The sequence below is a fragment of the Plectropomus leopardus genome, chromosome 11, assembly GCF_008729295.1.
Source record: "Plectropomus leopardus isolate mb chromosome 11, YSFRI_Pleo_2.0, whole genome shotgun sequence".
Classification (NCBI taxonomy): Eukaryota; Metazoa; Chordata; class Actinopteri; order Perciformes; family Serranidae; genus Plectropomus; species Plectropomus leopardus.
In genome coordinates, this window is record NC_056473.1 from 14,415,690 (window position 1) to 14,440,427 (window position 24,738).

The 24,738-nt window shown below is 41.2% G+C and overlaps 1 long non-coding RNA gene across 1 annotated transcript in view; it reads right to left on the minus strand.

Moving 5' to 3' along the window:
- The window catches only part of LOC121950683, a 57,475-nt gene that overhangs the window by 27,041 nt on the left and 5,696 nt on the right, over window positions 1-24,738 (minus strand). Inside the window, exons 2-3 of the long non-coding RNA XR_006106336.1 lie at window positions 21,522-21,549; window positions 15,004-15,225 (exon numbers count right to left, since the gene is read on the minus strand). This is a non-coding gene — a long non-coding RNA (uncharacterized LOC121950683). The remainder of the gene's footprint in view (window positions 1-15,003; window positions 15,226-21,521; window positions 21,550-24,738) is intronic.

Sequence of the window (24,738 nt, forward strand, 5' to 3'; positions counted from 1 at the left end):
GCATGTTGAATATCAGCAAAAAACATTACATTCATCTATTGCACAGGCTTTATAAGAAGCGTGGTGGCAAGGTGGTTAGAAAGGATGGCTGGTGTACAAAACTGCAGGTCATCGATACTAAAACTTTGGGTTCTTGTCCAGACAAGGCATCAACTGCACTTTGGTGAAGGATAGGGAAAGATCGTGATTGCAGGTACATATTAATTTTAAAAAAGGTAATAAAAACAATACTGTATTCCTATATTGCCATTTTTGGCAGACAACAATGTTGTTGGTTAACATTTAGTGAACATTTTGCTGCGTCATTGCATTTGCGACGTTTGCGACGCGTTAATCACCAACATTTCCTCATTATGTATAGAAAATGTCATTCACTCCGCATTACGTTTCTGCCTCAAAACATTTTTGCTGTTGAAAATTTCTTGAATATTCACATCATTTTCTGGGAGACAGGGCTGTACACAGACGAAGTGGAAACATGTTTCAAAACACTACTTAAAATAAATTGGTTTAAAATACAAACTGAACCCAAAGAGTTGCTGTGCAGTAAGTTACACCAGCCTGTTATAATTCCAAAATCGTCCAAACGCTGCTGCTTTTGGCCGCTGGACGTTGACAGCTGAGAACGCAGTCAGACAAAACCATTTGCAGTGTTATTATACACCGCCGAATGAGCAGACGGCACCTGCCGCAGCAGCATGATATGTGGCCAGATGGAATCTGTCTTGTCTGCTTGATACAAGCTGCCGGTAATGACGTAATACAAGGAGCACAAAGGTTCATATAGGGTCATCAGGAGGGGTGGTGGATGGATCCAGCAACCCTGGACTTTAATACGGGAGTCTGGTGTTCACTTCCCATCTGAATGTGATGTTTTCTTCTACACCTTACGATGTCTCTTTTGCCTAATCCTAACCATCTGTGCAAGCATGTGCATTTGTTAATGTCCCAGCATTGGTTGCCATGTGCTGTTGTTGTGTAAACATAATCACATGCAGTGTAATCCAACCATGTGCTTGAACCAACATCACGGTAGTGGCATCCCAGAATGTCAAAAGCAGACACATAAGGATACCTAGAGTGTAATATCTAGTCCACTGCAAAGCAGCAGTTTGAGACAACTTTGAATGAGAACATGTTGGTTGCACCAAAAAAAATGTTTTGCAATTTGTTTCCCTGTCATGTCATTAAAAAAGACAGAATATAGAAGATCTTTGGCTCTGAACTACAGACTACACTATCAGCTGTGTTCACTTTTCATGGAAAAAAAATATGCTGTCAGATAAGGACAGAAAACTGAAAATGCTGAAAAGCTGTTTGTGTAGGTTAACTAGGCTTTCACGCTGAGGTTTGAGTCACATAAGATCTGTGAATATTCACTGTGTCAGTGTAGTTAACATTAGCTTGAGTGGTGGGCTGCCGCAATGAAGCCATACAGGATAGCAGCATTACTGTCTTCTCCAACTTATTCTCAGTCAGTAGATCAAAAAGTTGGGTATTAACAGGCTAGTTGTTAACAGACAAGATTTAGCCTGAAGATACCTGGTGATTCAACTAAATACAGACTCTGACAGGGGAGGTTTGGAGGGGCATGACACCAAACAACCTGAATTTATTATGGTACCTCGAACACTCAGGTTCAGGCAAGTTTGCAAAAAAAGTTATCAGACATGTCTGCAAAACAAACATTAGTTTTACAAGAAATAAATGCATGCAGACATGCCAAAATTATCATCCAAACACCTGTCAAATTGCACTGACATCTATGTGATCTTTGTTTTTTTCTGTCCCCCACAAAGGGGTGTGGCCTTGACATTTTGCAAAATACCCATATGTGCTGGTCTGATTGCAGCAGAGTCTGCAATTCCCACACTGGATTCTGACTACTTACACGAGGGATTCAAAACAAATGATGGTACACACACAAGATAGATGACAAAAAAATGCAGAAAAGAGCTGTGAACTTTAATCTTGCTGACATCAGATGTACTTTTTCCAGCAAGTCAGAGCTGTTCTTAATTTATTTAATTTTTATTTTTTAATCTACTATTTTGATTTTACTTACTTTAATTTTAACTACTAAATCCAAACAGAATATTTCCTCTGCAGCTGCGCCACAGTTTAAAAGTGTTACACTGACAACAAACAGTGACGGCTTTTACTGTGAAGCAGCCACACGAAACAATGCATTTGTTTGCATTAACTTGAGGGCATTCATTAAAAAAAAGTGTCTACATAAAGAGACAATAGTCATTTTGTCATTTTCTTATCAGCAAATTGTTTTAATTTTTGCAAAGGAGCAAAGTAACAAAAGGTAGCGGCTAAAGTGAGCTGTTAGATGAGGAGCTGCAGGGTGCAAACCTCTAAAAAAGGTTATCAATTTTACTGTGACCTGCAGTTGTGTGAAAAACTAAAATCAGTTGCTATTGCATTTATTTTTCTGTACTAAAACTATGTAAATTGGTTTGGCTACATTGTCAACTGATCTACAAGTTGCTCCTATATTTGACAAAGTAGCTGCTTAAAGAGTGCTGTAGTATTAAACCAGGCTTGCTGTTACCATGGTAACCAAGGGTGTCGCCAGATGAACCAGGACCTAACCTTTTTTTTTTTTTTTTTTTTTTTTCAATGATTTTCTAGATCTTTACAAATTTTCTTTACAACCTGAGCCTTATTCTATACGCTCCAGAAGTGTGATATGCCAGCCGCATGTTGGACATTTTTTAAACTGCTTTTACAATTAATTTAATCTAAACACTTATTTATGATACCTTTCATGCTTGCATGACTTTTTTAAAAAGATCTCAATTTACCATCTGGACATACTTGCAGATTTGCTTTCACTGTGTTCTCGCTTTAGCTGGGATACTTAAAGGGGCTCTGTATGAGGGTATGAGTCGTCTGGCCATGGAATTAACTGTGCTGGCAGCTAGCAGCTAACGGTGCTCACTCCAACAGCGCAAAACAACAGCAACAGTGCTGACAGAGCTAACCATGTTAACCAGAAGGGAACCTGAGGATGGATGCCTCGCTGCTGTGACGTGGCCATACCGATATCAGAGGCAACCACTGCATGAGCGCAGTGCAAAGCGATGATGATTAGCTAGCCAGTGGGATACATACATGCGCTAACATGCATACATGGATTGACCCACATGTTGGCATTGTACATTTCTTTAAACCACGTATGCTTCACATTTGCACATTTCGTACATATCCTATAGTGTTGTAGTATATGAGCTGATTGTTTTATCGGGAGTTGGAGGGCATGGTGTGACACCTGGGTGAGACACCTACCAAGCTACAGACTAGCTGTTTCTCTGGCGACAATTTATGCGCCAAACATGGTGTTTTTTTCAAAACCCATCGCTGTTTTTCCAATAGGGATAAAACCACAGGAAGTGGTTGTGATTTTACGGAGACATTACTGCTACATTATGCCATCAAACAGTGTATTTTAAGACAAAACATGATCATTTCCTAATCTTACAGAAGCTGAAATTTTAATTAATAAGCTAATTGTGACCAAAATACGGTTGCTAAAAACTGCTGATAAACATTGTGTTGAAGCAAATAGATTTGCTGATACGGTGAGAAGTAAATCTGCATGGTTTTAAGTCTGTTACAGCAACAATTAACCTGCATGTCTTTGAGCTGTGAGAGGAAGACTGAGAACATTGAGAAAACAAGGGATGCCCCCTGAAAGTCAGAGATTCAAGTCATCACTTGCAGACTCCTCACTTAACTGGCATTGCTTCAAGTCAAAAACTCAGTTTTTTTTGTTTGTTTGTTTTTTGCTACTCACTACGCTGTGCAGTGTGCAGATTTTGCTGCGGAGTGAGCGCTCTTGACTTTGACACTACTCTTTGGTATAGGGAGCTGCGGACATGATGCAGCGGCACAGAGGGAGAGTGACTCTGCACCTTAAGGCTTTGATATAACACTATCTTCTCTCTTCTGCTTAGATTGTGGTGAATATACAGCTTATAGCAACCTAATATGACACAGTCAATGTCCTCTCTTTGATATCTAATGTAGGCAATTTTTTTTTTTGCAAATTGCCAATCTATTGTTAGCGCCATTAGCTTATTTACTATAATACATGAATGTCACTTTCCCACTGAACGCCCCGCTAGGCTCGTCCAAACTTTTAAACTTTAGGTGAAAAAAAAGTCAAATATCATCTGATTCAAATGACAGACTTTTGAGTCTGGTATGCATGAGGAGAACATGCTTGACTTTAACAACTAAAAATAGGCGCAAATCTGAACACAGCTCTCAAGTATGAATACAGCATACAGACCACTAAGCAACAATTCGATGATTTGCAGGTTAAAGACTATTTATAAGTCTACAGTCGATATAACATCAATTACATCAACTCTTCTAATCTTGAAGTCTTCGAACTGATCCCTATTTGGAGTCCATGACTACAATCTGAAAATCTCATGTGTTGTATACTCAGATTTGTAGTTTGTTCTTAACTTGAAGGCATGTATTAATTTACAAAGATCACTTAGTATCTTAAGATACAAGTCTGGCCACTTAAGCTTTTTGCATGTTGAGCCACAACAACTTTTAAATTCCTTTAAGCAGTACTGTAAGAATACAGTGCATTTATTAGCAAAAAAAATTATTAGCAATATAAACAAACTCCAGTGTCTGTACACAAGATAAAAAAAGTCAAAATAAGAGTAATTTTTATCAAACAGTAAAGCTGTATAAGAAACGTCTGCTGTATCTGTTTTGACATATTCAGGCTCAGTTATCTGCAGATAATGCAAAGAATGTGGAGATGGACTGCACACACACACAAAGTGAAATGTATACTTTGGTGAGTATGACAGAAAAAAGTCTGCTTGACCGCAATGACTGACAGAAACAAAAACAGTATCAAATAAATAAGATAAATGGAAGCATGTTCTGCATCACGCGTGTGCTCGTGAGTGTATGTGAGAGTGTGTGTGTGTGTGTGTGTGTGTGTGTGTGTCATCTTGTGTGCAGGCCTACAGTTCTGGCGTATAAAATGTTGCTCAGCTAAAAATAAATAAAGGGCTCGGGAGAGGAGCGAAAAGCATTGTGCACTGTGAGTCACGACCACACACAATCACACCTTCTCCTCCCCATTCAAATGCTGACGGGGAGAGTACCGGTTCTCAACACCAAGAGATCAAGACTTCCAGAAACTCCAAAAAGACTTACCGCAAGAGACACGCACACTGACAACAGAAAGCCAAGAAGGAGGCGGACTATAACATCCAGTCACATGACTAATAGTAAACCAAAATATATACATAAAAGTTTCTTTTCAACATCAGAAATCACAGAAATGCATTCCTTCCTGTGTTTTCCACAGAGAGATCCCCATTAAAATAATCTTACCCCCTTTTATGCTATCTAACATGATTTATCACATCATTTTTACATTACACATACATATACCAGGCAAAATATGGATAAAATGTAGTTATTTATTGTGTCTTTTACAAATTGTGGAGGGTTTACGCTCCACAACATCACTGTGTTCTCCCTGTTTTTTAGACACAGACTTAATTCATGTCCAACATTGATTGAAAATACAAATTATATTACTCCTACTAAAGGATGAGTCGTATTCAACAGATCAGCTGCAAGACAGCATATGCCATTAAGCTAAAGGTAATTATTTGGCTATTTGGTGATTTGCTGTGCCATCAATGAAGAGATATTACACCACATTCTTTTGTCTGATAGAATTGCTGTATTTTTAGTTCAACTTGTCTCTATTACCAATAAATACAATATTGTATCAACTGCCGATATCCAGTTAATAAGAGCTTTTACATCAACAGACAGACAAGTCTCACAACCTTCAATAAAAACCGAAAAACAGCTAAAACGGATTATGAACAGTGGACAAGACCAAGTGTGAAGACGTTCACTGAATACATCACTTCTTACGTGTTTGTCATGTGACAGTGTGAGCTTAATATACGAGGTCTGCACATGTAAAACTGTTCAGCAACTAAAACAGTTTGGTTAGGGATACCATAATGATTTGGCGATTAAATATAGCCATGGAGATGAAAACTTCAGAAGTGTTTTGGGGATGTAAAGGGTCAGCCTAGTCACCAGAAGAAAGTGTTGGTTTTGTATATTTCTGCAAACCACGGACATGTTACATTTGTACGTTTCATATTTTAATTTTAATTGTGACGTATGTGGGCTGACTTTGTCATCGGAAGGTGGAGGGGATGGTGGATGGTGTGACATGTAGGAGATAAAAGGTTGTCAAGCTGCAGACTATTCTTCAAAACAACAAACAACACTGGTTGTCTTTTGGTGACCATTTGCAGTGTCTCCAATGCCGCGCATTGCAGAGTTTCCCAGGGGCGTTTGTGGCACTATACCCGAGTGTTGAATCAAACGTGGTTGTTTTAAGCAGCACACACTTTGGGAGCGGCATTTGTGGCACCGAATCTAGGATGTTTTTACTGACACAGCGTTTTACAGCAGCACTTGAGTCACTGTTCCTGGGTGTTTTCACAGATGCATCATAGCATTTTGCAGCAGTGTTCGAGTCGCTCAGCCTGGATGTTTTCAGTGGCATCTGCACCACAGAGCCTGAGTGTTGTTCACCGGCACATTGTGGTGTCTCCCAGTGGTGTCTGAGTCACAGAACCCTGGTGTTTTCTAATGCCCCATCCCTGCTTTTACAGCGGCTTTTGTGCCACCAAACATGGGTGTTTCAAGCCAAAACATAATCTTTTCCTAACCATAACCGAGTGGACTTTCAATGTATTTGCTACGAAATAATGTATAAATGTTAAGCATCCACGGTCTGCAGAAACATACAATGTGCATATTTCTGTAAACCACAGTTGTGTTACATTTCTACATTTCATATGTAACGGTTATGTTGTAACTTTATGTTTCTTTACTTTTCAGTTTTATTTTTGTGACAGTGCTGTGTTTAATGTGTGGTTAGGACAAAGAACAAAAAGTACTTAGTAAGGGTAATGAAAAGACCACCATTGGGCTTGAAATACCTGGTTTGGTTGCTACCACACAGCTGGTAATGACACCAAAGTCTCACTAAAAAACTGCCACTGTTTTTGTGTTGTGGTTTCGCGAAAAATAAAACAAAAAACACACTTTTTTGGCACAATTGCCACTGGAAATGACACCCATGCCTTGCTAATAAACAACCAGTGATGGTTTTGTCCCAAACTGTTGATCAACTGTTCACTTTTGTTGGTCTTGAACTGTGGTCTGTCATCTGAACTACGTCATACATATGAAACATGCAGCTGTAAAATATTTTGGGTTTTTTTTTTTTTTTTAGAAATGTACAATGCCAGCATTTTATTCTGGTGACTGGGCTGAATCTAGAAACTCGATCCCCCCTCTACCAAAGTGTTGCAGAGATTTTAAAAGTAATGCCACTTGTGTTTGTGGGTTTTTTTTACATTTTGGGAGAGCAAATAGGTGATTTTGTTTAACTCCCTCGAGAAAAAAATAAACTCGTCAGTTACCTCAACTGACTATAATCTCAATTTGCCCCAGGTTTGGTTAATGTCAGACTCCTGAAAAAATGTCAAGCTCTGTGACTAAAACCCTCCACTCCAGAGCCTGTCCTCCTCCAGTTTTCAAAGTACTCATTCTCTGATTTAATAGGAAAATACCACTTACATGAAGAACTCATTTATTACTCAGTTATCCCTGTGCTCCTGGACAGATCAATCTATATTTGTCAGCATGCACATCTCAAACAAGAAACTAGAAAGAAAACACCAGCTTGATTTGGGCTTGTTGCTCATTCTATCTAAAAAAAAAACCAACACAGCTAATATCCTTTTAATTTCAGGTATTCCAATTTCCTCTTGTATGTAAATATTTTTATGTCGGTTTTTACAAATTTAGACAAGTCTTCACCTTCTCAAAATCTTTTGTTTCCCCCTCCAAAATTTAACTTTAAACTTCAACCACCAACTTAAAGAGGCTTCCTCCAGCTACGGTCTAAAAATTAATTAAATATGAATGCTTCATTTTTAACAATGGCTTAAAAATTCAATCAAACACTAAACACAAACTTAACCTCAATATAGCACCGAATAAAAAGCAATTTAAGTGATATTTAAAGCAATACTGAAAACACTTTCTCAAAGTTGGCAGTTTTCGCTTGATTTTGCTCATGCTGGGATTTAGGATAAAAAAAATAATGCTCTTCCTCTTTCCTTTAAATAAACTTTGTTACACACTATATTTAATTAATTAAACTTAAAAGAAATTCAAGTTTTAAGTGCCAACACCAGCACCCCATTCAATTCAAAGGAAACAAACCTGCTAAGTGGCATGTTATCATTCAAACTTGGTAAGGGAGCTAATCAGGAGTGAGTTAAGTTGTGATGCATTCACAACTGTTACAGCCCCAACACACAAAGCCAACCCCATAAAAACAGTGCCAACAAATCCTTATCAAATACCTCACGCTACCTCAAATATTTTTGAAAGAATTTTCCTGAAACTCACTGTAACAATGACAACAAACTGACCAAAGGTTTGCATGTTATTATATAGCCGATACAGTGAAACTTTACATTTCAACAATACTATGGTTAGGTTTAGGCACAAAAAAAAAGCTTGGTTATGGTTAGTAAAAGATCATGTTTGGGCTCAAAATATGCAGTTTTGGGGCACAGTTCCAGGTGTAAAAGCAGCAATGTTTCAGTTTTTTTTTTTTAAATTGCGTGGTACCATTTTGGAAGGAAGTTCCATGATGTCTTGGAAAATAACTACCGCTATCGTGACACTATCTGTGCTGGAGAGTTTCTCTAGCGTTTTAGCCGCCACATTTGGGGCACAAAAAGTTGCTGGAAAATGAGCCAAGGGATGCTAAAAAACACCCATGTATCTGGGCTAAAAAGCCATTGTTAAAGGGTCAAGGATCACTAAAAAACACATGTTTGGGAGCTGACAGGTGCTGGAAACACAGCAATGACTTCAATGAAAAAAAAGTTTTACAGTCGATGGTCTGCAGTAGTCTCACCTTAATTTCATGCCATCCACTATCCCATCCACCTCTAATGACAAAGTCCGCTCATTGACTACCTCACTTTAGAAACATTAATATGATATGAAACATACAAATGTAACATATCTGTGGTCTGCAGAAAGGCACAATAACAACATTGTCTTCTGGTGACTGGGCTGCAATATCAGCGAGAACCACCATATGAGCACAGTGCGGAGAGATGGCAATTAGCTAGCCAGTAGGATACACATACAAAACTCACATGCACTCTCATGCATCGCTAAACCATCTCCCACAACAACAAATGGAGAAGCTCCGATTAACTCCTGCAGAGAGGGTGTTACTTTCCACTAAATCTTTACATGGCGAATACTGGTTGCTGCTTTATTAACGTTCCTACTATCATATAGAGCTCCTTTAAACAGTAATGCTGTACGCATGCAATCTCTATGAACAATATCTTTGGCAAAATGCTGTTACTCTAATGTTTTGCTTTCTGTTGCACAGGTGTTGTCATGCCATAGTCCATGGTCAAAATAAAAAGTGAAAGAAGTAGACACCATAGTATATCAACATACCGAATTGGTGGAAAGGCTACAACGTCTGCCTGTGGTGCCAGAACAACAACAACAACAGTGTTTATCAAATAGTTTTGACATTTGACATCTTAATCATAGTAACAAATTTAGCTACCACAATATGGACAGTCTTTACAGTCTTTTGTATCAAATGTAATTTCCACAAATAGGTTACCTAATTTAATGCAATACAACACAACACCACCCTGAACCTGCCCTAAAAATTACCCTAATTCAGCAACTCTGACACAACAAGAATAAGCATTTTTTACTTAACAAAGGTAGTATCATTTGTTGCAGTGGTGTTAAATTAGAATTCAATTCACTGCACAGGTGTTTCTTTTATTATGTCCAAAACCTGCACATTACAATTGTATAAGAAAAATACATTGTAATATCATAGCAACATGGCCAATAGAGTACAAATATATATATAAAATTTCCAGTCCTGTCTCCTAAAGATTAAGCCTCTATATTATTAAGTTGTTCCCACAGTAAATGTGACTGGTGCCTGCTTTAAGTTCACCTGCAATGTTGCTGTTTTTTGTTAAATTTAAATAAACATGCTGTGTCTCATACCTCTCATCACATTTCCTGCATTAAACTAAAACCATTATCTTTCCTAATTTTAATTAGAAAACTTTTTTTGAATGAAGATTTCAAAAATAGAGAATATTCTTGATGAATTGAAATTAAGGGAGAGACAGGATATCAATGAAAGGCATTGTGCTGAGTTCAAATGCAGGCACTTGCCAAACCACGCAACTCATGTGTGTGCTAGTGACATATGTGACATATGTCACGTGACATTACATTACATTAATAACAACAAACATACTAATCTTAAACATGCAGCAACCTCAGGGCCTGAAAAATCAAGCAAACGCAGAGGTGCCAAAAAACAATTCCTCAACAGCCACTTGAGGTTGTCTCCAAAAGCAAGTAAATCCCCACAGAACACTATGTAAAAAAAACCAACAAAACAAAAAAAACAACTTTTCAGCAGAAATAAAAATATTTACTGCCTGGAACAAAAAAAATGGTCTCTAGCTAATCTAGCTACTGTAGGGGTGGGGGGGATTTTTATGTCTCACTTTTTTTACATTTTATTTACTTAAATAAATGCTTTTGTTACCAAAATCTAAGGAGTTAAATCTAAAAAAGAAGTTTTTTTAACCTGTATTCTGAGTTAATTTGGAAAAGAGACTATGCATTTAACAAGTGGAAACTGTACATTTCCTGTGAAAAGTGAATTTATTTTGGGATAAACACAATGCATGACACTCCATCCCTAACTTTCCAAAACTGACACAGGAGATATACCTAGAGCATCATATTAAGACACGTGGGGCTTCTGACCAAGCAGCCGTATTTTAAGAGATGGGAGTGAAAATGTATTACATGATAATATCTTACACACTGAGAACAAAATGAAGGTGGAGTGTAATGGAGGGCATTGTTACGTCCCACCACACACACAAAAACAAATGCAAATAAAACAAAAAAAACTCTCGCTATAAACACACACAAACAATTAATGCTCAAAGGTGACATTAACTTCCATCCAACATACAGGTTTGAGGTGGACTGAGCAAATGTACATTCATTGTGCTTCATTTTTTTAAAAATTTTGAGCATGTGAGTGGGCCATGTGAAAGGGGGTAATGAAAAAAATGACTGCACTCATTGTTTGAGTGGAGTTACGATTAGGTATAATGTTCCACAATTATCATAATTTTATATATATACAATTTAAGTTGTCTATTGGTGGCACTGTTAACTTTATCCCACAAGATACATTTAAGGAAGAGATCAATTTCACAAATTTTGGCTGCATCCATGTGTGGTCCTAAAGAGACCACAGACTGTGATGTGTCTCAACTAAAAACACATGCATTCAGCTCTGCATGTGACAATCTGCGACAGACTTGAATAAATATTGTCTACTTCTGATGATAAGTTATTATGCAGCACATAGTGTGTGTCGTGTTGATAGAACCTAGGTTTGCCTTTTTGTAGCCTACATCTTCAAAGCCCCTTTGTCTCATTTTAAACTATGACGTCACCCCCCAAATATAGCTTTGCAACGGTAGCTTGTTTAAAACAAGAAAACAAAATTTTCAGTGGGTATTTAGGAACATGCTGTGATTTATCATACACGGAGGGGTGATGTTATGACAGAAGTGCTCTCTTTACACTTAGAGGTAAAAGAGACTTCATGATATCTATGATGGTGGGGAAAAAATCCCATCAAAGCTGTAATTTACAGTAATTATACCACAGTATATTTAGAGCTGTAGAGCATGTAAATAATCAGTCACGAGTCAATATGGATACTTAAGATTAGATTACTGGTATATCCTCTAGTTTAGTGTTACTTTATTTTGACCTGGAACCAGTATATTAGCAAAGTTTAAAATGCACTAGTTAATCAGCCAAACAATGTGCATTTTTTTAAAGCATTATGTGATGATTTAACGACTGTTAAATGATCCCACAGTGTTACCATAACATCAATAGCTTGGATAGTAGGATACAAAACACACACCAAACAAATGCCACAAAGTGGCGAATAATTTCCATAACACACCAAATAGCTCGGAGACCAAACTACATTAGTGTTCTAAGAAATAATAAAAACCACACAAGCGGATTTTTATAAGAACATTTTCTTTTACAAAAGGAAATTGTCCTTATTCGTATGATTGGTGCAAAAAATGAGAACTCTGAGTCAATTTTCTTTTAACAGCGACATATCTTTCTAGAGTCAGTATCCATGTTACTCTGGATAATAAACAGACCTCACTGTCAACAGTTTTCAGTGGAACTTCTTTCTACTGAAGATATAGTCCCGGAGACAACTGCTGACAGTGTGTTTTGTGGATTATCCTGATAAATGAAGACACCGGAAATAGAATTTTTCATTGCTATGAGCACCATTAACAAAATTTCCTACATTTCCATTGTTTTCCTACATTTTTCAATTGTTGCAGAGATTTACATCTTAAAATCTGGACAAATAAAATATCTGCATGGCCACAGTTGGGGTGGGAATCACCACAGAACCCACAATACAATTTCATCACAATACTAATGTCATGGTACAATATATCGCAATAACTGAGTCACGTTTCAATATTATCACGATACTTGAGTCATGAAACAGTATTATCATGATACTTGAGTCACAACATGATATTATTATAATACTTGCGCCACAATACAATATTATTATGATACCTTAGTCACAGTACAAGATTATTGCAATTTTAAATGTGTTACATTATACTGAGTTTTGTGATAATATACATTATATTCTGATATATTGCAATTTTTTATCTTTTTGGACTTGTAAATTACATCCCCAAAGGAAAACTTTGTCAATATCTGTTTTATTTTACAAGATAAAGTTTTCAGTCATTTAATCTCCCTTCATTTATTTTGATTGCAGCAAAATCTGTCTAGTAGACTGAAAAAGAAATGATAGTAAACTACCAAAAGTTAGGTTTCTATTTGTAATATTAAGAATCTATCTAATTTAAAAAAAAACAAAACAAAAACACTTGGGGTCAGTGTATCGATACTATATTGCCACACAAAAATCTTGCAATTCTACACTGTATCGATTACCCCCACCACCACCACCACTAGGCTACAACACATTGAGGTACATGAAAATATACATTTTTGGTTATTTGGGTAAACTGTCCCTTTACATAAATCTAAGGCTACTTAACATTACCCTCTTCTAACTTCAGTCATTATCATTCACGGAACACAAATAAATGACCAAAATCTGCTGCCATGCAATTCATTACTAACAGAAAACTATTAAAAATGCAAAACTGTAGCACGTTACAAAAAGCAATGCTTTCCAACTTTCCTACCTTACTTTGAAAATACTACTAGTGCAAAAATCTAGTTTTGTAGGATATAAGATGTTTTATCACACTCATACACATATGCTGAAACATCTATAGCATCGATTTTGTTGCTTTTGTTGCAAGAGCAGTCAAACCTACCCTGATTACCACTTCCTATTTTAGAAGCACGGGCTTACAAGGAGCACCTGAATGCACCATAGAAATGTAAAAGGGATGCAAAATAGCTGCCACTAAATTTCTCCAACTGTCTTCTATGATAGCAGGTCAGTGCGAGCTCATTGACCCCTCCAGCCAACATAACGTGTATAGATCAACATGATCAAGTTTGCTATAAATGTATATTCAATCTCACTCTTTGATATACAGTGGAAAACTATTAATTACTGTAATGATAAAAAACCTTTTGGGAGGGAATTCTTGTTTTCCAAAATATAGACATTTTGGCATGAGCTGCTGCACCACGTCACGACGCGTCTCTCCTCCGCTCGTGCTGGTAACTACAACGTTATTACAAGGGCAAGTATATCTAAGGTGACGTCGAGGTGTTGCCTGAACTGTCGACTAAATGATGACTCACACTGGGAGGTGACATAGCAGGTATTTTTTACTTTACAGCTGCTGGTGCCAAAAAACAAAGAAAGTAGACACAGTGGAGGTTACAGTCAGTGAAAGCCTATGCACGCTCACACCTGCTCAAATAGCATCCATAAATATTTATAATCACTGGATAACTTTAGGCATCACACAGTTTTACATCCAATACTGATATTAAATACACAAACAGCTGCAGTGGGAACGGTGACCCAATAAAAAACAACTACCACCCAATTTAAACCAGATTTTTGACTTGATAATCACTATATCGTGTTGAATGGCAAGCTGTAGCCGTATGTCCGAGTTTCTGCCACGTTACCGAAATATACAACAACATATTTATTGTGTGATCCGAGAAAAAGTTTTGTTCAAGATACAGGGCAACAGCAAAGCACGATTTCAGATAAGAAAACATGCAAGATGTCGCCGAGGTCATCTCATAAATCACAAGAAAGCCAAAATCCTGATTAGAGATGTTATATTGACATGACAAGACCTACGAAATACCAGGAAAACTATTAAACCACTGACACACACCCTGCTATAGATATATTACAAGAAAAGTACAACGCTGTTATTACTCGGGTATAAAATATACAGGCTGCTACTTTTACGCATCATTTTTAGACGTGTGTGACGACACACACTCTCAAACCATCACAAGAACAAATTTCTCTACAAATCAGACCTTATTCGACTTATAGGCGACACAACAATTGTTAGCATATGCAATTTATAGGCCTGCAATGAGCTGAAATAAGAGAAGGAAAGAGAAGAGACGGAAATCCAGCAGCAGAAGCTCCTGCGCAGACACAACTCCTGCGCTCAAGCACCGAGCAGTCATAACGACCCTCACACGCAAAATGCAATTTAAAGGGTGATTTGGGTTTGACGTCATCCTCATCCTCTAACACATCTCAGGCCGTGCAATTACCTTTCTCGGTTGTGGAACAGGGGGAGGACAAGGAGGAGGAGGAAGGTCGGACGGTCGGTGTCTCTCTCTCTATTCCTCTCCACGCGCTCCTCGATAAAAACATCCAAAGCGTGGGTCCCCCTTTTTTTCCTGTTGCGCACAGCTGGAGGCTCCCACGGCGGAGGCAGGGTCCACCCGGGCACGCAAGTCACCTCATCTCCAACTTGTTGTCATTGTTCTCTCCTGCAAAACAGACAGACAAAGACGCGCATGGTGAGATTTCTGTGAAGTTGACCTGCGGGTCGTGCGTGCAGGCCTGCACGGGCAGGGCAGAGTTGTGATGTACACGAGGATGTGGAGAGAGGTAGGGAAATTTTATGACCTGCAGCCGCTGGATATCAGAGCGCAAAGAGCGTCCACAAACATTCAGAAAACTTTACGCACGAGATTGGCACAAATCCACACAGTAAAACGCACCAATTACGTCACCCTTAAGAGGTGCACGGGTGAGTTTACTTTCAGTCACACCCCAAATCAGAGAACAGAGAACCAGCTTCGCGCACCCTGCACAAAACCGTGGCTTTTGTCATACGCTCCAACAAGAAAGAGAGAAAGACGAAAGGCAGATTCACAGGTCAGAGGTCACGCTGTTTCCCTTTATAAGAAATAACATCATCTGTTTTTTTGGTTTTTTGTTGTTTGCAGGGGTTTGGGGTTTATTTTGTCTTTTTTTAAGTTTATTAATAGCACGTGTCTTGTCCCATAATAACGTGTGAGGTAAGACCTACAAGGTGTTTCTCGGTTGGCCGGAGAGAAACGGATGCAACTGTGTCATAGTTTCGCAGCATGCACTAGCCTCATCATCACAGTGTCTTCCTCACGGGTTAGATTGCATGTCACTCTCTGAAATTACAGACACGTGCCGGGATGTTTTAACAGGGTGTTTTCATGTTTCTCGTTACACGTGGTAAACTTTTTGGACATCTAGGTTTCTTTTTCTAGTTACTCTACGTCACTGTCAAATTTTGATCTCAATACGTCACTTTCTGCTCTCTTTTTCCCACCCTGACAGTACTTTGTCTGGACAAGCTTTAGGCCTACAACCTTAAAAAGGGGCTAATATTTAATACTGCACGCCATTTAGGGTTGCCATACACCTCCTCGGTCTTCAGACTAAACTTGGCTGCTTTTTGAACATATCTTGCAAACATATTTTAGCATGAATCATGAGGATTCACACCGATACTGCCTTCAACTGTGATGGGACACCCCAGACCAAACTGAGAACAAAGTTGCATGTTCATTTTTTCCTCGGGGCTGAATTGAATTGCATCTCGTTTTGTTCTTTTTACTCTATCTTTTCAAAGGGGGAATGCTCATCTCTGGCTTTTATTTTCACCGGTGTGATCACTTTGGGTGCACAATAACTCCTCATTCACATGCAGCAGGATAGGAAGCCAGATTTTTGATGTGCTGCAGAACTTGTTAAATCGAGTCGTTAAAAGCTTGCAAAAAATTTCGGGTTGTTTTTGTTTTGGATCTGGTGGGTCAGGCTGAGAGGACGTGGTCGTGTCCGGTTCACTGTGTGCTATTTGTGGGTAACGTTGACAGGGAACAGTGGTGGGCGATGCTTGAGGTGGATTAACTCCTTTTCACAAAACTGGAAGGGAGACACGTGTGCGTTTCCACACTCTGTGTGTGTGTGTGTGTGTGTGTGTGTGTGTGTGTGTGTGTGTGTGTGTGTGTGTGTGTGTGTGTGTGTGTTAAAGGAAAGGCTGCGTGGATGTTCGCACGGAGGATACACACACGCTCACAGAGATAGATACGTTACACGGTTAGTGTATGAGGCAGCGATTGCAGATGTTCGTTACTCCTCTCCATCTGCAAATCTGGGCATCTCCCTATGTTAGAATGGACTTGTTGGGGAATCCCTTGCATATTTGCTTATAGGGGTGTGTGTGTGTGTGTGTGTGTGTGTGTGTGTGTGTGTGTGTGTGTCCCACATTATTTTTTGGGAAGGGTTGGGGGTTCAGTGACGTCCCAGGAAAGTGGCACCCCACCCTCCCAAAGACAGACAGACAGACACACACACACACACACACACACACACACACACCACTGTTTTGCCCACGTGCAACTTGATCATTACAAGGGTCTCCCCGTGTTTACACTCTGCTCTGCTGGGGGCAACTGTCACTTATTCAGTGTGGGACGGGGGTGGAGGTGGGGTTGAAATGACTTAATCTTGCATGGCTCAAAGTTTTGGGTCCGACGAGATGTTTGTTGACTAGAATACCATATTTTTTCTGGACCCTGATGCACGCAAGAGTTGGAGCAAAACTTGAGTGCGACGTGGCTGCAGAGCTTCGCCACAATTTCTAACAAAGAAGAAAACTGTTGACTAGGAGGGAGGGAAAAAAATGACACACGTATAAAGGGCTGAAAAGAAAGCATGACAAAAACGCCACTGCCATGGCAATGACGAAAATAACAAGAGCAAATAAGGACAACAATGAAGCAAAAAGAAAACCGGACCAGAAAAAAGGAAACAAGCCCTTAAAAAAATAAAGATATTTAAAATTCCACGAGAGGAGCCGTCTTCGGATGTCGATGTCTCGGCGCGGCGAATGCGCCCTCCGCAAATGCTTTTTGGGGTAAGGGCTTCCCAGATTAATAGTTATGAACAGCAAGCCCAGACCGCAAAAAGATTCGTGAAGGACATTATCTGCTGCTGCTGCCGTCCGGCGGAGACTCCGTGACACCCGGGGAGCCTGCTCTCTTTTCGCTTCCGTGAATTTATCTCCCATCCCGGCTTGATTGTATCTCCAGCCATCGGCAACCCGAGGCGAGTGTGTCCCTCCAACACACACACACACACACACACACACACACACACACAAACATACACACCACACAAACACACGCGCGCGCGCACGCGCGCGAATGGGGATAGGATGGATGGATGGAGAGAAATAGAGAAAAGAGAAAGAGAGAAAAAAGGGGGGTCTCCGGATACCAAGGCTGCTGCTGCTGCAACTGAGAGCTGTCCAAGGTCCTTTCGCTTTGATTCCCCACTCCTTCTCCAGTTTGAATTCTCCTCTATCTCCCCTCTCCTCCCTCATCCATTCCTTTCTCCTCTCCCCATTCCTCTCTCCCTCATATTTTTTCCTTTCTTTTTTTTATCCAAACGCTCGTATGTGCAAAGCCCGTGTGATCACTGGGAGCTGTGCATCGATGCGTTTTGTTGTCAGTGCTCTCTCTCTCTCTCTCTCTCTCTGTATTATATTCCCTGGTCCTTGGTTGTGTCTCCGTATTAGTGAAGCGCTGGCTCTCTGCAGCCGCTCCAGAGCTCTGGGTGAGGAGAGAGCAAGGCTGTAAACTGCTGGCAATAAATAGAGAGCAGGGAGGGATCTTATTGGAGAAACCAAACCTCGTCATCAACCAATCGGTGTCTCGCTCATATAGGGACCCCCCTTTTTGAAAAAAAGGAAAAAAAGACAGGGCTAACCAAATTGTGATCTATACCAGAGAAAGTGCATACTTATATGCATTGATGCAGGGATATGAGCATTTGATGCGGCTATTTGTTAATATGCATTTTCATTTACTTCTATTTTTTTTTCTTTTTTTTTTACGTTTGCAGGGCGTCTAGCGAGGCTGCGAAACTGACCGTCGCTCTAAATGGCTTATATACTCATAAATAAGGATGAATTATAACAATTATAATAATAAACAAGATAGCATGGACGAGCTATTTAAATCTGTCCACAAATGACGCCCCTTACCTCATTTTACAGCCACCTAAAACCGACATCACATGATGGGAATATGCTCAAATCCCAAACAAAATAAAAATAACAGTTGCATGTCGACAAAAGTGTGGGGAGCCTTGCACAGCCCTCAGCATCGCATCACAACATTAGCAAGAAGCATCTGAGGAGACTCATGGTCACCTATGGAGTTCACCGGAGGGTACCAAGAGGGGGGGGGGGGGGGGGGGGGGGGGGGGGGGGTCTCTGAACTGCAAATTCAGTCCGGAGCCACGATGGTTTAGTCATTAACGGCGTTTTTTTTGTGTGTGTGTGTTTTTGTAGGCTGAAACCAAACAGAATGACAATAATATCACCGCTACATTTTGCTGCAACAGTTTATACGGCAACTTAACAAACCAACAACAAATTGCTGAGCAACACATCAAGAGTTAAAAGAGTTCATCACGACCGTAAAAGCACTCGTTCTCACACACAGTCTTTATTAATTTTTAGTCAAATTCAGTAAAGTAATAATCAAATCGAAAAACTTACCTCTTTTTTTTTTCTTGCAACAGTTTCATTGTTTTGTCTCTTTCTCTTTCAGAAGTAATAATTACCCCCCCCCCCCCCAACTCAACTTCCCATCCATGCAAGTTACTGTACCTAAGTGGAGGCCGGGTCACGATCTGGATCCGGATCCCCCCTGTTTGTACCAGGTTTGATGCCGAACCAAACATACACCCCCCCCTCCTCTGCTCCCTCCCTCCTCTCTCTCTCTCTCTCTCTCTCTCTCTCTCCATCCACACCGCCCCACTATCACTGATGAAACTCGTCTGCATTCAAGTTGGCTGCCAGCAAGCAGCAGGGCTCACACTAAAAACAAGCTTTGGGGAGATATTTGGGATTGAAGTTGGTGGGGGGGGGGGGATTTTGAATGAAGTGCATACCCAGAGTCTAAAGCCCACCCTAGACCCCTCCCGCCATGCCCCCACCCCCTTCCCCCCGTGTGGGTATTTTTTATTGGGTGGTCTTTTCATTTGCAACCCAGTCAGTCACGATTCTCCCCCACCGTCTGCACTGCACAGCGACTGCCTATCCTGACGCAGCCAACGCGCACATTACTCACTTTAGCAGTCACGACTCGGGAATCCGTGTTGTTTCCACCGAAATTACACGCTCGATATTGAATTATTGAGCATGATCTGGCCCCTTGAGTCCGTATTTGCGCGTTTTGACCGACGGAGAGTTGTTTTTTGTGTGTTTTTTGGGGAGGTGGAGGAATGCATCGCAGGTGAAGTACAATCGGGATTTTGAATGACAAAGACAGGTGGTCGATGTGGGTATTTGTCCTCCCCCTGTCTGTGGCACGGTAGCCTAGCCTGCATTCAAAATACTGGGAAAATTGGGCAAAGTCGTGCACGGACTGGGATTGGCGGGGGGAGGGGGTGGAGGGGGGGTGATCGCGGCTCTTGTGTCCCAGTCGGGCTGCAGAAGTGTGCAGACGCCCGTAGCCTAATCATCATCTTGCCGGATCGGGTCGCTAATATGACACCTTAATTGAAAGCCCTTTAAACTCTTTTTGGAGTAGCTATAGACGCGATAACAGCGACGCTCCCCTCGACTATTGCGCGCCCTCCTCGTCGCAAAGTTATTGTGATGAGAACCACAGCCTTTAAGCCGGGCGCTGTTTTGGCTACTTTCTCAAACATTTTGCACGCGGTCTGCAAACTTGACTCTGGCTGCACGTCTTCTTTAGATTTTCATACATCGGCAAAAGTTGCTTCATTTCAAGAAAGCCTGGATTGGTGAAGAAATCTGATGAGTTGATGAGGCACTGGAGGAAATGACGACGTGAGCAGAAGAAGAGCTGATCCAAGTCGGTCCGGCTGCTGTCCCTCTCTCACTCTCTCTCTCCCTCTCTCTCTGTCTGCCTGCCTATGGCATCCGATGAGTCCGTTCAAACTACACAGGCGGGAAAAGCTCGGTTATAACAGATTTTCGAGCCAAATGTCTTCCCTCGGTTAGCGATTTAAAAGGAGGCGGGGTGTTTTTCCTCCAACGTCGCTTCAGGAAAGAGGATTCGCCCAGAATAGATGCGGTTGGTTTTCCAAAACAGGAGTAAATAAAGCTTTTGGCTGCCAGGAACAACACCAGCCGCCCCCCTACACTCAGACATGCATACAAACACACAGGCAACACCACCAGCAACAGCCCACTACCGCCACTTGGTGTAGTTTCAGCACCATTGCTGCTGGACAGCTCCCGGGTTTCCCCATGCGGTGCGCCTGGTCTCTGCTGCAGCAACAGCTCCTTCACTTCACTCCCTCCTCTCCTCCTCCTGCTCCTCCGCTGCTCCGCTTCTCCTCTCTGTCAGTATGATTCCTCTTTAAAAACAAGAATACGGAGGGAAAGGCGTCCTTAAGCGCTCATCAGAGAAGGGTTCCCCTCGCTTTCGCGGTTAAGCAGGGGAGATGGGGAGGGAAAAAATAAATATGTGATAGAGACTCAACAGCGCCAACAGACAAAGGGAGTTTTTGCACTTGCTTATTTACCAAAAGGGGTGATTCCTACTCTGCAGAAAGGGTTGCTCTATGCTTCGGCTCTACAGTCAAACATGGCTCGTAAAGCATGCCAATAAAATCCATGCCTACGACCGGGAGTTGTTTTGCGTGCATGAGACAGAGTAGGAGGCAAAAAATGTGAGAGAGGAGGGGGAACAACACAGGAACATGCATTACCAAATACACAAAAGTACACGGAATTAAACATTGCATGTGTCTCACTCACCGTGGTGCAGGCACGTCCTTGCTCTAAACTGGAGGAAAGACAAACAGAGAAAGATTGACATTTTTAGTGAAAAGCCGCAACAAGAGTGTGGAAGAAATGCAACAGATTAAGTCCCCCATTTGTTATTATGTAGGCTTACAGTGGCACGTCCAAGTTTGCTCAGGATCGCCTCCCTTTTTATACAAGTGATACCCGTCTGTCTATTTCTGGCGCACGATCAAAACTATGATGCTATTTTTAGGTCACAGTACGAGGAAGGGAAAAAAAACACTCACAAAAGGCATCGCTTAGGAACGTTACGTGAAGTGCATGTAATGTAAATTAATTTTGCCTCTCCAACTCTGCACAAGAGCCCCGATTCCCCTCCGTTGCATCATTGCAGTGATTTTTTTTAAGAAGCCAATGTGCCTCCAACAGCACCACCACCTCATTCCCATCCTTAAAATACACTACTTTCACCCCTTTCAACTAAAATCTGGAACTCGTCGTCGCTGGCAATATCATCGACAATATTTGATGTCTTGTCGCCCTCTTCAGAAGCTTCTCTTCCCAGTGTCACTTCAGCAGCTGAAACTCATGAACGCAAAATAGGTCCAAATACTGATGAAGGCGGATTACCCGACGCTCCCTGCGGGATTTTCTTTTTTCTTTTAGTCGACGGAGCACTGTAAAATTTAGTAATTAAGCTTTGCTGACGAGAAGGAGAAAAAAAATAAATAAAAAGCCTTTTTTTTTTGTTGAAGGGATGCGTCAGTTACTAGGCATTGACGTCACGTTTAGATTCTCTCACTTTACAGCCCGTAGAGCCTGATTAAAGACACTGCCGCTCTGTGATCAGCTCCGCGCAAATGTGCCATGGAAAAAATTAGTGACAAAATAGGAAAATATTACAGGTGGGTAATGTGGTGTGGACTCGTGGAAACTGCAGCTTTGGAGAAGGTTGTCTCCTGGAAAAAAACCCTCCTCTAATGCTGGAGCATCTGGGTTTCCATCCAAGTCCCCCCCTCCTCCTCCTCCTCCTTCTCCTCCTCCTTCTCTCTCCCTCCCCTCCTTCTCTTGTCTCTATATATCCCCCCACCAAGCGTTGGTGCTGTTTTGGTCTTGGAGAATTTTTATCCCAGCATCCAGTGCATTTGGCGGGCAAAACACTGCATCTCTAACCCGGAGGAGAGGAAAACACAGCGAGCCGAGCCGCTGCCTCCTCCATCTCCTATATACACTGGTCGTGCCCACGCACCAGACCCCGCTCACCCACGGAATAGACCCACGGGAAGTGCACACTTGTCCATGCAAAGGCACACAACAAACCCTGCACAGTATGCCCCCCCCCCCCCCCCATATCTATAACACCTTTACTGTAAGACCCTCTCCCCGCACCCCACGCCGTTCATCTGCACTCGTGCCGCGTGGAGATTCACGAGACTTTTGGGATGGGGTGGGCTGAGGTGGATAGTATTGGGGGTATAGAGAAGGAGGTGGTGAGTATCTACTGAGTGGCAGCTACCTAGAAAAGTCGTCTCTGAGAAGGGAAAAGGGCTGCGCCCGTCGCATCGGTTTGTGCTATTTTTATCCCTGCCTGTAGGCCAACTGTATGTCCGTGACTGCTGGCGAGTGCATGTATAGAGACAGACACACAGCGGGTTTAGCATGTCTACTACACGAGGAAAAAAAGCACAAGAAATCACAGAATAATAAATAAAACGTTCAGGTTTTATGCTGTGAATGTCATCTGTTACTGTCTGGCTCTCTCTCTCTCTCTTTTTTTTTTTTTTTTTTTTTTTTTTTACAAAACCAGGCCGAAATATGAAAAGATGAGACAATATGCCCAACATCCCCTCACACAAAACCACCACCGCGAGCCACCCTGCATTCACAGACACACATTTACACACGCAATTCCCTGTAGTCCACAATCATTCAATCAAAGAGGGAGCAGTATCAATGGGAGTTGCAGCCGAGGTTTCTCAGTGCAGTGCGCCAAGATCGCCGCGTGGTGTCGACAAACTCGGCCAGAAATCCTCCCTATTCTACAGACCCCCCCCCCCCCCCAAAAGTATGCACTCTTTACTCCTGCAAGTTCTTTTTTACTTCTTTGTTGAAGCTTTTGTCTGAATGCATCTTACGACGGAAATAGACGCAACACGACGCAGCTCTCGTTGTCACAACTAATCAATTACAGGAGCTGTTTCTGATGGCTTTAAAACAGACGCTGGCGCAATAATTTAAAGCCAGAAACGGACATTTACCTAAACAAACTGCCCATTTTAAGTCTTCGAGACATACGTTTTTTATATTATATATTGGTGTCAAACTACTTCAACTCCAGAGGAAAACACACGTATTGCCACTTTAAGAAAAAATAATTTAAAAAAGTTCAATTGATTTAGGTGATTATTAACGTTATACACAACTTTTCATTGCCACAAATCAACTTTAACTCCTTTGACATGTGGACCCAGCTGTCATATGCACCGCACCGAGGTGCTGTCCATGGTGCTGAACAGCTCAGCCTGTCGTGTTTAACTTCCATAACTTCCCTCCTGCTACACACAACATGCAACGTGCAATTTATAAAACACGCCTCATAGACAGTTGAAATTAAAGCTGCTGCTTCAGCCAAAGCTTGTGCAAAGTTGGAGGACATGCAGGATTTGCAGATGCAGTTACATCGCGTGAAAAAGAACAAAGTCTAAGGTGGCTGATGGCAACACGTGTGGACTGACGCAAGTCCGCTGCGGAAAGTTGTTTAAAAGTGGAGAACTAAAGACGCCTTACGTCTAAGCTGAGCTTTGTCTATAACAAATATACATGACTGAGGGGCTGTCACGCTCTGTTTCGCTCAAAAGACTCACATTTGCTTTAACAGCACGACATGGAAGAAACAAGTGTTCCCACAAGAGTGGACTATATCACAGATATTTAAAACATACAGAAAATTAAATTTCCCCAAACTTTCATTCTCTCCGTCTCCCTCTTAGTTGTTACTAGGCATCTCAGCAGAGCAGGCAGCCTAAAGCAGAGGATCCCCCACACGTGAATACTCCTACACATTACCGCAGCCCGCTTTCTTTGAGTGTCTGCAAAATTCCCTCCGTTGTCAAAATACACACACAAAACCAAAAGACCGTCTTAAATAAAGCATTTGATCCTCATCTAATCCGGAGAGTGACGCTAGACAACACGAGCATGCCATGCAATGACCCTCAGTGAAGTCGAC